This window comes from Apodemus sylvaticus, chromosome 21, assembly GCF_947179515.1.
Source record: "Apodemus sylvaticus chromosome 21, mApoSyl1.1, whole genome shotgun sequence".
In the NCBI taxonomy this organism is placed as follows: Eukaryota; Metazoa; Chordata; class Mammalia; order Rodentia; family Muridae; genus Apodemus; species Apodemus sylvaticus.
The window spans coordinates 33,822,227-33,834,694 of NC_067492.1; the positions used below are offsets into that span (position 1 = coordinate 33,822,227).

Consider the following 12,468-nt stretch of genomic DNA (forward strand, 5'->3'; position numbering starts at 1 on the left):
TTAGGCCTTGTGGCATGAATAATAATTAAATTTGGCTGGTCAGTTACACTAGATATGACAGTCTGTTAGAGAACTTTCCATTAGAGAGCTGAATTTGGACCTACATGAAATATGGATACAATCTCAGAATCATTTCTTGAGAGCCATCAACTCATGGACTTGCCTGGAGTTCCTGAATGCCTGCAAATGAGCTGGGGTCTGTCATTTTAAATAATCCTCCAAACAATTAAGCTTTAAAGAGAAAGAAAGTTCACAAAAATGCTTTGTCTATGCTGTGGCCCTGAAATTCTCTTCAGGTTTAACTTTGATATCATCATTTTAAGGATGGAGGTGGAAGTTCAAATGGTATCAATAACTGGAGAAAACTTACATTTTCTAATGGTAACCGTGACATGTGCAATCCTATGTTTCTCAACAATATGATGCCTAGTCCTTCTCCCTTTATTTTAGGTAGTTCTGTGACTACCTTAACAAACATAACGAGGCCAACATGATGCTGACTCTGAAGATTGGGTCACACAAAAGACCATGCAGGTTTTTCTTTGAGATGCTCAGTCCAAGAAGAGCTAGGTACGAGTGAGAGGTCGAGCTACTCACAGCTCACAAACAGGAGCTCCAGTGATTAACTCTGACAAACTTCCAGCTGACAGCCATTATGAGCTGTCAAGCACGTGAGGGTGAACATTCAGACCAGCTGAGCCTTTAGATGGTTCCCATTCTGGGCAACAAACATCTAACCGGAACTACATGAGATCCTCCCAGTAAGGATGTCCTAGCTTAGCCTTTAAAACCTTAACACCAAACTCTGAGAAAAAAAAAACCTAATAAAATAAAAATGTTAACGCCACAAACTCAAGTGAAAATAAAAATAGTATTTTAATACACTAAAAACTGAGGCATTAATAAATCAGACATGCAGCTAGCAAGTAATAAATCCAGGGTTTGGAGCTATGTGTTAAACAGTGATATGTTAGCCCCATTTCCATTCCTATGACAAACAACTGAGGCAATCAATTTATAATTTAAAAGGTCTACATGGAATCATACCTGTTGAGACTTTAGACTGACCATGATCAAATGACACAATGACTTGGGGTCTGTAGCAAGGCAGCACATCATGGCACTGAATGAATTGGTAGAACAAAACCACTGGAATCATAGCCATAGAGAAAAGAGAAAATATGGACAGCATTCCATTATCTTATTTAAAACCATGTCCCCAATGACCTAAGGACCTTCCAGTAAGACTCATCTCTTATTGGTTTCAGCATTTCCCAATAGATCATGGACTATGAACCAAGCCTTTAATGCATGGCTCTTTAAGGAACATTTGTCCAATAATAGTACTAGAGGGGTGTGTCTCACTTCTACCATTGTTTAAGATACGGAATTTCACTAGAGAAAGCACGCAGCTTTCAAGTCACTGTTCCTTTAGTAGTTGGATAGATAGGTTGATCCAAACAAGATTAAAGTAAAGTAAAACTATGATGCAGGTGCTGGATTAGCTCTTTCTACTGCTCCGATTACATACCTGAGGCAGCAGCCTTTATGAGGTAAGTCATGTTTCATTTATGATTCTGATGTTGAAGATCCAAATAGAATGGCACCAGCATCCAGGCAAGGTCCCTTGACCAAACTACAACATGACAGAGAAGCGAAAGCGAAAATGGACAGAATTCATCCTGAGCCAGGCAGCTAAGGGGAGTCAGGGACCAGGCTTGTTGTTTTATATATAATTATCTGCTCAGTGGGGGAATGAACAAGGACCCCAAAAGAGCTAATTAATCCCTTCTGAGTATTTTAACTCCAATTACCTAGCCCTCTTCTGTAATCATACTTTTAGGGCTACTTTATTGGGTTCTTATATCTACTACCCTTCCAACCCTTATTCCTCCTAAATCCCTTCCAACCCCCACGAACACTAAGTAGGAGAGAAAGAAGGTTAAAGGAGAAAGAGTGAATATATCACTTTAGCCTACTTCTTGCTGATTAGAAGCTTCTAGGTTCCTAGGGGCAAGTACAATCTTCATCATCAGGGTATCCTGAGCTAGCAATCAACAGCAAAAACATTGGCAGGACAACAGGGACCAGCAGGGGCAGCAACAGCTACCACAGGCCCTCTTGGGGCTCTCACTTTTATACCTTCTCAAGATTTCCCAGAATTCCAAATGTAAACTATATGCAGCTGGCAAAATTCATTCCCATCCTAGAGCAGTAGGCATGGTTAGCTGCTGTGACTGTCTGAAGCTGCCCCATATCCCAAACCTGGGATTAAAACAAAAATATAATCTGTGTGATTAAAAACATAGCTGGGTTTTTAAAGAAACCAAAATTTACACTATACTTTTCCATTACACTCTACCTCTAAAATGTCCTTCTAAATTTTTTAAAATATTACTGTATTGGGGACCAGAGTTTCCAGAATGAACTTTTGGGGGAACACACCCAAAGCATAAACAAACCACAGTGAATGCTAAGGCATGACACTAAGTAAACCATTAAGCTAAACTATGACCCTGACAGAGACCATCAGGACACTAAGATCTAGCTCAGCTCTTAGTGACAAATAAGGACAAAGAGATGTATCAACATAAAGATTGCCTACTAATCCCATACACCTCAGCTTATAGCTCAGAAATCAAGTCTGGCAAATGAATGAATAGATTTAAGTCTCCACAGCCATCAGCATGGACAAGAGGGGTGATGGGTATAGAATATGAGGAAGAGTAAGCAATTTTCATGAGAATAAAGCGAGACAATTGAATCTGTCCTTATCAAAAGCCCTCATAATATATGCTGAGTATCCACAGTGCACCAAACAAAGACTGAGCTGAGGGATAGATTGGCACTAAATTTCTACCTCAAGAGCATTGGCAGGTTCTCTAAGGGTGAGGCAAGCATATGTGAAATGCAAGGAATGATAACACAGTTATTACTCTACACATGCCTTTCTACAAAAGACCTGGCATCGTGAAAACAAAGAATGAACAATCTGGATGTAGAATAGCTAGTTGAACGTTTCTTTAAAAAAAAAACCCAAGCAGATGCTATTTTTATAGCAAAGTGGTCAAATTAATTTTCTTCATTTGTGGGAGAGGTGAGGCACTTTGTTGATCACACAGTCACATTTGTTTGAAGAGCCTCTTGATTTAGAATCAGACTGTTCGCTCATTGGCTGGTAAAGATGGGGCTCAATGAAAGGGCTGGACGAGAACCGAAGTCCGGGTTCAAGATAACTCTTGAAATGGAGAAAAATAGGATTAGATAACTAACCCTATCCAAAAAAAAAAAAAAAAAAAAAAAAAAAAAAAAAAAAAAACTACCAGTAACATATTTGTTAAGAAACCTAACTAACAATACTAAAAGAGAGGGGTCTGGAGAGATGGCACAGCAGTTAAGAGAACGTGCTGTTCCTGCAGAGGACTCGGTTTAGTTCCCATCACCTACATGGTGGCTCACAGCCATCATTAACTATAGTTCCGAGGAATAAAAAATACTAATGCCCTCTTCTGCCTTCGGCAGGCAACAGGCATGCGTATGGCACATATCAGATGTGAAGACAAGCATTCACCAAATATAAAATAAAAATAAATAAAAATTTAAAGGAAAACACAATACAGAGAGAAAGCTTGTACCTGAACTGTTAGTTTCGGCTTTCCTTGATTAAGCAGAGCCCGAGCATGAAAATACAAAAATGAGTGAGCTAGAGTAGAAAATACTTTTATTAGGAAAATACAGATATCCATGGGGTGGGGGGGTAAAAACACAACCACATCACGATCTTATTATGATATTTTTCAGACAAGATCGTTTTCACTTAAATCTTAAAATAAAGGATATACTTATGTCAGTCACCAACTCCGTTCCAGGCATTTTGCAAGATATTTATTGTCTCAGTCAGAGTTAATAACGCTGTGATGAAGCCCCTCACCACCAAAAGCAATGTGGGAAGGAAAGGGATTATTTGGCTTACACTTCCACATCATAGTCTAAAAGTCAGGACAGGAACTCAAACAGGGCAGGAGGGGTGCTGCTTATTGGCTAACTCCTATTAGTCTGATCAACCTGCTTTCTTATAGAATCCCAGCCTGCCAACCCAGGGGTGGCACCCAAAATTGACTAGGCTCTCTCACATTAATCACTAATTAAGAAAATAGCCTAAAGGCTTAAAGACATTTTCTCAGTTGAGGCTTCCTCCTCTCAGATGGCTGGAGCTTTTCTCAAATTGACAAAGAAGAGATTTTGTGGGTGGTCCAGGAGTGGGGTGGGGATGAGAAAGGAGGGAACAGGTGCAGGATGGAGAGCCACATATAAGGCAAATACAACGTACCTTGGGGATTTTTTTCCCCAAAAACAACACAGAACTTGTAAACTAAACAGAATGAGCCTTGAAAAGGCAGCTCCCCCTGAAGCCTCTTCCAGATGCGAAATGCTGTTGGAGTAGTTGCAGAAATGTCCCCTCCACTCTCACAGCCTGCTTCATGCTTTCTAGAGAGGCTCTCTACGCTTTTAAAAATAACATTGCTGTAATTTTATTTTAACCATCTTTTAGGGGCGTTGACAAAAGACCTAGTTGTTTATAGCTTTTAACTTAAAAAAAAAATCTCTCCAGCTGTGTTGATTCTAAGGGTTTTATTTTTTCTTCTTTTTTCTTTCTGCAGATTACTTATTCCAGTTTACTCTTTTGTATCCAAATGGTGATGGGCCACATTGGTTAAGCATAAAAAACAAAACAACAACAACAACAAAAACATGTTATGATCATAAAAAGAGAAAGGCCCATGCGGAGGCAGCCCCTCCCCCTGAGGGACCAGACATACATTGGCATAGTATAAAACAGAGTTTATTCGGGGCATGCGGAGGGGAGTTATGAAGGTAGTGGAGGCAGAGAAAGGCAGAGAGGAGGAGAGAGTAGAGAAGCAGACGCCGGCCATGACCACCGAGAAGAGGGAGGGGAGGAGAGCCCAAGAGGGAGAAAGAGAGAGGGTAAGAGGGTGTGAGAAGTTAAAAGAGGGAGGAGGGGCTAAGCAGCCCTCTTGATAGTGGGCCAGGCCTACCTGGCTATTGCCAGGTAACTGTGGGGTAGAGCTTAGAGGGAACCCTAACACCCTACACCACTCTTGTTTCCCCTTGCTTTCTTTTTCAGCAAATCTCTATGCTCCGTTGATTATGTTCCCCCAGAATCCATACACTGAAGTCCTATAAGCCCCAGTGTGATAGTATTAGGACATGGGGCAGAGAATGGAATATAGGACAGAGCCTGGTGAATAGGATAGGTTTGGTTCCCATGAGAGAGGCTCTCAGTTCTGTCTTCCTTCTCACTGTGGAAGGAGGCAGAGATCTGGGGTCAGGGGCAGGCCTTCCTACCAGGCACTCAGCCTGCCAACAACTTGACCTTGGACTTCCCAGTGACCAGGTCTGGGTGAACTAAATATCTGTTTGTCTGAAGCCACAAACCCTTTGAATTATCATTAAACAGTCAGAATGGGCTAATACACTTGCTGTGTCTTATGAAGACACGTATGTAGACTGCCCGTGTATATTCATGGCCCTAAAACAAAACCATGTAAGTTAAATTCTCATCTCTACTACCCATAGTAGTAATTCCATGGGCACATTGATGAGCCCGTGTGCTTTACCTTCCCTATTGGAAGAAAATATAATTATAATATCTCCCTCATAGGTGCCTGAAGAATGCAATAGGCTAACATTGCATTTATATAGTGCTCTGGGAGATTCCTAGTACATACCACTTCCTTCATGTGTACTGGATATTGTAATTCTTAGGATGGAAGATCTGAAAGAACAGGAAGTCTTGTCACTTCTGTAGTTTGGCACTGGCTGCACAGACTGGCATAATAATTAAGAGCTACAATGAACAAAAATAAAGGGTACTAATGTCCAAAGTAGGAAGATTATTGGAGGTCATCTAGACAGAAAATTCTGTAGTGAATCCAGGCTAGAGGCTTTAACATCATCTAAGGACATGTCATAAATGCAAATTCTAAAGGACTAGAGTATAGTTCAAGGTTTTGTTGTTGTTGTTGTTGTTGTTTAGATATTTCCTTTATTTACATTTCAAATGTTATCCCCTTTCCTCCTTTCCCCTCCAAAATTCCATTATCCCATCCCCCCTCTCTCTGCTCACTAACCCACCCACTCCAGCTTCCCTGTCCTGGCATTCCCCTACACTGGGGCATCGAGCCTTCACATGTTCAAGGGCCTCTCCTCTCACTGATGTCCCATCCTCTGCTACATATGCAGCTGGAGCCATGGGTCCCTCCCTGTGTACTCTTCGGTTGGTGGTTTAGTGCCTGGAAGCTCTGGGGGTACTGGTTGGTTCATATTGTTGCTCCTCCTATGGGGCTGCAAACCCCTTCAGCTCTTTGGGTCCTTTCTCTGAGGACCCTGTGCTCAGTCTAATGATTGGCTGAGAGCATACCCCTCTGTATTTGTCAGGCACTAGCAGAGCCTCTCAGGAGACATCTATACCAGGCTCCTGTCAGTGTCTGGGTTTGGTATATGGGATGGATCCCCAGATGGAGCAGTCTCTGGATGGCCTTTCTTTCAGTCTTTACTCCACACTTTGACTCTGTATCTCCTCCTATGTGTATTTTGTTTCCCCTTCTAAGAAGGGCCAAAGTATCCACACTGTGGTCTTCCTTCTTGAGCTTCATGTAGTCTATGAATTGTATATTGGGTATTCCAAGGTTCTGGGCTAATATCCACTTATCAATGAGGTAGCTCCAGGTTTGAATCCTTCTCTAGCATATGCAAGGCCCTAGTTTGGATCCATGACAGTGAAAAAAATTACTGCTCAAAAACTCAATCAGGAAGTCTACTACTGAGCCAACCAATTGCTGTCTTTTAAAATAGTGCCAGAAAGTGCCTCTGGTAACTACATAGTGCCTATTGCATAATAAATACATAGTTTCAGGAATGTAATGTGCATAATCTGATTTAACACTGGCATAATACTGTAGGATAAGGATTTTTATTCTGATTTTACAGATGAGGACTTTAAAGTTCAAAAAAGCTAACTGCCAAAAATCACATATCTGACAAGAGGAAGACCTCCCTGTATAGATCCCAAGGACTTCGGATTATAAAAGTCAAAACTGTGTTCATTCAGAGATGATGCATCTAACCCTCAAACTGGAGGCCCCAGGGAGTTTGGAGGTCAGGTGAGGTGGGGTGTGGGAACATCCACATGGAGACAGGAGGCATGGGGGAGGTATGGGATGTGGAACAGTCAGAGGGTGGACAGAGGTTAGGGGAAATAAAATATGTAGTGAAAAAAAAAGAGATTAAAAAAATCAAATCTGAATGATGTCACTAGTAGCTTTCCTATAAGAATCTAAAACGTGTTGGATTCTGTCTTTAGAACACAGAGGGTTAAGCTGTAGCTGGGAATATAGTTTTCAGTGTTGTAATGGGGAAATAGAAGTTGGTCATGTCAATCAGAGTTATAGCAGGGTGTAGACACCAAACAACTTACATTAAGACATCCCTGCTGTGGCTTGGGATCAGGCCTTTGCTGCCAATGAAGGTCAATTAATCACAAAGTTCAGCTAGATAATAAATTGAGCTTCTGCTGATAGTACCTGCACATCTTTCGCTAAACTATGACACTCAAAAACACTTCTATTGTCTCTAAAATGTCTGTCACTATTTTGTTTCATTGAGTTATACGAGAGCTGTGCCCTTGAGAAATATAAATCCATCAAGGAATCGAGGTGCCTCTCTAATGTGCCTCTGAGAATGGCTGAATATAATGACCATATGTGTAATTATTCATCCCCTAACATGCCCTGTGTCCTCTGAGAAGTCACCATCTTAGATCAGCAAGCTATAGCCCAAGGGCCAAATCTGGTACCTGCTTTTGTACAGCCCTTGTGCTAGACATTTTTTTTTAATTTTTACATTTTAGAATGAATTTAAAAGAGCAAGAGGAGAATGATATTTCAGGGCATCTGAAAATTACATGAGATTCAAAATATTAGTGTTCATAAATAAAGCAATTGTAACATAGCCAAGGTCATTCATTTCTTTGATGTCCATGGCTTCTGTCACATATAACAGATAAGTACTTCTCTCAGAATTAAGTGGCCCAGAAACCTGCAAATGCTTCCTTTCTGGTCCTTTAAGATAAATGTACAGACTACTGACAAAGATTACTTCCAATCCTCTAGAAACCCTATGAGCAACACTGTTTGCACAAAGGCCCTCCATCTCAGGAAGGTAATTATGTTACTGTGGTGGTTCAAAAGAGAGGCCCACAAAGCCCTTGACATCCATTCCATTAAAAGACAAGGTCTATATCTCCTTTCCTGAATCTAGAAGTTAAAAGGATTTGTTGGTCTATCTTCTATCATTATAACAAACCGCTGGGATGGGTAAAAAGAAGAGGGTTGTCTTAGTTCCAGTTGTAAAGGTTCCAGTTCATGATGTATCAACTGCATTGGGTCTGTGACACAACTGCACATCCTATTAGGAGCACATGGCAGAGCAGACTCAAATACACCATGAGCCAGGAAACAAAGAAGACTGAGGAGAGAGAGAATCCCACTTCAAGTACTTACTTCCAGTGACCTAAAAACTTACTACTGGGTCCCACCTGTTAAAGACATCACCACCCCTCCCATATTGCTACTCTGAAGACTAGACATTGAACACATTGATTGGTCTTTGAGGGACACTCAGTAGCAAATGGGAGGGTGGTGCAGTGACTACTCCAGGGAAACAAGGTGGCAATGGGTGGACTATACCAGGCTCTCTTGTCTACATAGTGAGTGCAAGAAGAGCCAAAAACCTACAGAAAGCCATTATCTCAAGAAACAAAATAAAGAAGTAAATGAATACAAATTAATGAAATAAATCACACATGATAATAAAGTTCACTAAAACAGAAAAGGGAAGCAGAGAGGTGGTAGCAAAATGAGTTGCCAGGTCACCACGATGCTCTGAAAAAGTAGAGGGTCACAACAATTTTAAATAGTAGAACCTATAACTTGGATTCTTACTAAAAACAGTTCAAGCCTGCCTTTAGAAGCATTGAAGGTGTGGCTGCCATGTCACATATGCATCAGTAGGTGGCAGAGAGGAGAGAGGCTATGTCTATGTTCAGTGAACATCTGCAGGATTAGTAACCTAACATTTCCCAAAACGGTCAAGCCTGAGATGACCATCAGGCTGGTGCCATGCAGGCCTTGGGGAGAGGGCAGACCATGCCTAAGATAATTCCTGCCCCAAGCCATAATGCATGAGTAGGGCATAGCACTCCTGAGCCCATTCCTGAGATGACACTCAGAGACCCTGGACATCACTAAGAGGAGCAAGTAAGTGATGGATAAATTGAAGAGAACAAGGCACAGAAGGATGTGGGCACAAAGATATGGGCACAATGAAGAGAGGCAGAATTAAAAACTCAGGGTTATTGAGGAACAGCCTGATGTGAGTAGCTGTCCTACCGATCCAAAACTCCAGGATCTCCATGACACAGAGCAACAACAGAATATCCAAGAGGAGTCCCAGAGACGTTCCAGTAGTGACAGAATAGCAGAAGTCAGAGGCCTCGAACCAGACCAACGAGTCGTTGTAATGAACATTTGCAAGCAAAGAAGTGTGGACCAAAGGGTATACTGTAGAACACGCTATGGTAACTACAGCTTCCACAATAAGACTGCTTTTTTTTTCCGTCTAGAGGGAGACTTCAAGGTGTAGAGTGGGTACAAGGTGAGGGGGAGGATAAGTAGGATTGGGATACAAGATGTGAAATTAATGAAGAACTAATAAAAAGTTTAAAACGTGAAATATGACTACTAAGTGAAAAGTTAGAAGACCTTGGGCAGGGTAGGAGCTCATAACTGGTATAGTACTGATCCCACCAAGTTGGATGAATACATTACAATATCTATGCCTATCTATGGTGGCCCTTCCATTGTGACATTTTGAGCTTACAGCACTGGCTTTCCAACTTTGACCACAAAAAAAAAAATATTAAAGTTGTATTGTCTAAAATAGTCCCGAGAAGAAACTTTGTATTTATTTTCTCTTTCAGGTCCCTACTCAAGTTTTGGATCATGCAAATTAACCAATTGTTATTTTTTAATAATTATTTTTAAATTTTTCACTGTGAGATGGATTTACATAAACATTCTTTTAGAAACTTTCTAGGTTGATGATCCCACTGGGTTTTACTGGACAGGATATGTAGCAGAGCTCACCAGCTCTTGTAAGGGAAGCCAGTCAAATCATTAGAGTTGCAAATGCCACTGTCCTTGAATATCTTGACAGTCTACAGCATAGACGTGAGAAGTTGTTCACCTCCAAGCCACAGCATTTGTCATTCTTTCTGTCATTCATTCATTTATTCATCCACTCATTGTGGTGCCAGGGCCTCGCTCACAGTAGGCAAGTACCCTACAGTAACCTAGGTTCCCACCCTGTCTTTCTGTTTTCCGATCAGCTCTGGCTTCTTCCTACTTTCCCAACACCCGCTTCTCATTTGCCCCGTTCTCGCCATTTATGTATCAGTAGAGTTCTAAGTTTTGAAAAACATAGGATATAAATGGAATATAAAAATGGAACATAAAAAGCCGTGATCTTGAACAGGGATCCAGAGTGAGCAGAAATTCTGAAACATTTAGAAACATTAAGTGTAAAGCAACCATTGTAGAGGCAACCTGGGAAGCACGGACTTTCCATTTAGATGAACACAGAGGAAAGCAGCTCTGGGCTGCTGAAGGGCTGCCTTACAGGGCAGCAGGGCATCTTAGTTCACTCAATCCAAGATTCAGACAGAAAGACACATCTATCTTTTTACTGCCTTTTAAATATGTAAGACAGAACAAAACGCATACAGCTTACTGAGCAAGAGATGCAGAAATAACCAAAAGGAAAAAATAGGAAGAAAAAGCTGTCAATTCTCGTCAAGCGAGCAATCACAAACATGCTCCTGGGTGAACCTTGTGTCTTTCTCCATCTTCTTTTTCTCCATGACTTGATGTGTGAAGGGAGACACTCATCCATGCAGACACTTGACTACCGTCTGCTTAAACAGTCTATTCAGGACTACTCTCAACTGGAGAGGTTTTGCGACTTCTTACTGTGACGAATCGCTACAGTCAAGTTACTTGGATCCCATCACCCACTAACTTCTCCCTGTAGGTGGATAGAAACTTCAACTTCTTTGGTTTGGACATCATGTTCTCAGCCACCTCCGATGGAATCAAATCCTTTTCACTGTAGGGACAGACAAAACCTTCTTGAATAAAACAAGCTTACTTACTCTAAAAAGTGACTATGACTAAGCCAAGTAAGACTCAGGGATGGTTGGGGTCAAGTTCAAGACCTAGCAAGGACAACTCTCAAGGGCCCCTTATTCTCTGGACAAGCTCACATATTGTAGAATCCACAACTGGTTGGATCATGGCCACTTACACCCCAGAACTAAGGAAGCATTCCTAAAGTGGTCAGGACTTAAAAAAAAAAAAACCTGGGTTAATATTTCCCGTATATATCTTCATGTACTACACTCCTATTGGAGTTTGGGGCAAGATAACATAAGAAAAATCTTCAATTTTATATGAAACAGAGTAGCGCATACACAGAATGAATGCAGCAGGAGTTAGGTGCAATTAGTCTTCATCTCAGAGGCAGTAAATTGGCTTAAGTTGAATTTCTACAGCAATTATCACTTTTCCTCCAATGTCCATTTTTTATACTTGTTTCTTTGTTACCCATCTCCCTCAAGGAAAATAAATGTATCTGAAGATTGTTTCAAATTAACACCATCCTCTACTTTATTAAAAAAAAAAAACGGTGTTTGTGGGTGTACATAAAAGCTATGAAAGAAATACAAAAATCCTGTGTGAACAAAATGATTTAAAATTAATTCCTCAATGACACTCCTCATCTACTTTGAAAAGCTTGATTCCTTCTGAATTTATGCGGCATTCCCAAGGTAGACAAATACACATAGTTAGAGAGCCAACTGTGGTTCCCAGGGGCTAGGGAAGGTAGGAAATGGCGTGTGATTTTGTGGTGGATCAGAAAAGTTGTTCTGGGAGATGCTGTGTTCTGGAAAGGAATCTGGTGGTGGGAGCTCCTCATTGTGAATGTGCTAAAAGTCAACAAAAAGTGCACTTTGAAATGGTTAGAATAATGAATGTTTTATTATTTTTAGTATGTGTGTGTATATGCATGTGTGTATGTGTGTGTGTGCACACATGTGTGTATGAAGGTTGGGGGTTGCCCCCACAGAAGCCAGAGGAAAGCAACGGGTCTTCTAGAGTCAATGATAAAAACAGTCGTGACCCACCCACCAAAAGTGCTGGGATCCAACTCAGGTCTTGCAGAAGACCAGCAAGTACTCTTAACCACTGACCTATCTCTCTAGTTCTTTGCAATGGAGAATTTTATTTATGTAACATTTATCTTAAATAAAAATAAAACATATCTTGCCTG

The 12,468-nt window shown here is 41.0% G+C and overlaps 1 pseudogene; it reads left to right on the forward strand.

Moving 5' to 3' along the window:
* Positions 1–9,038: 9,038 nt before the first annotated feature.
* LOC127672255 (uncharacterized) lies at positions 9,039–9,158 on the forward strand (annotated as a pseudogene).
* Positions 9,159–12,468: the final 3,310 nt, after the last annotated feature.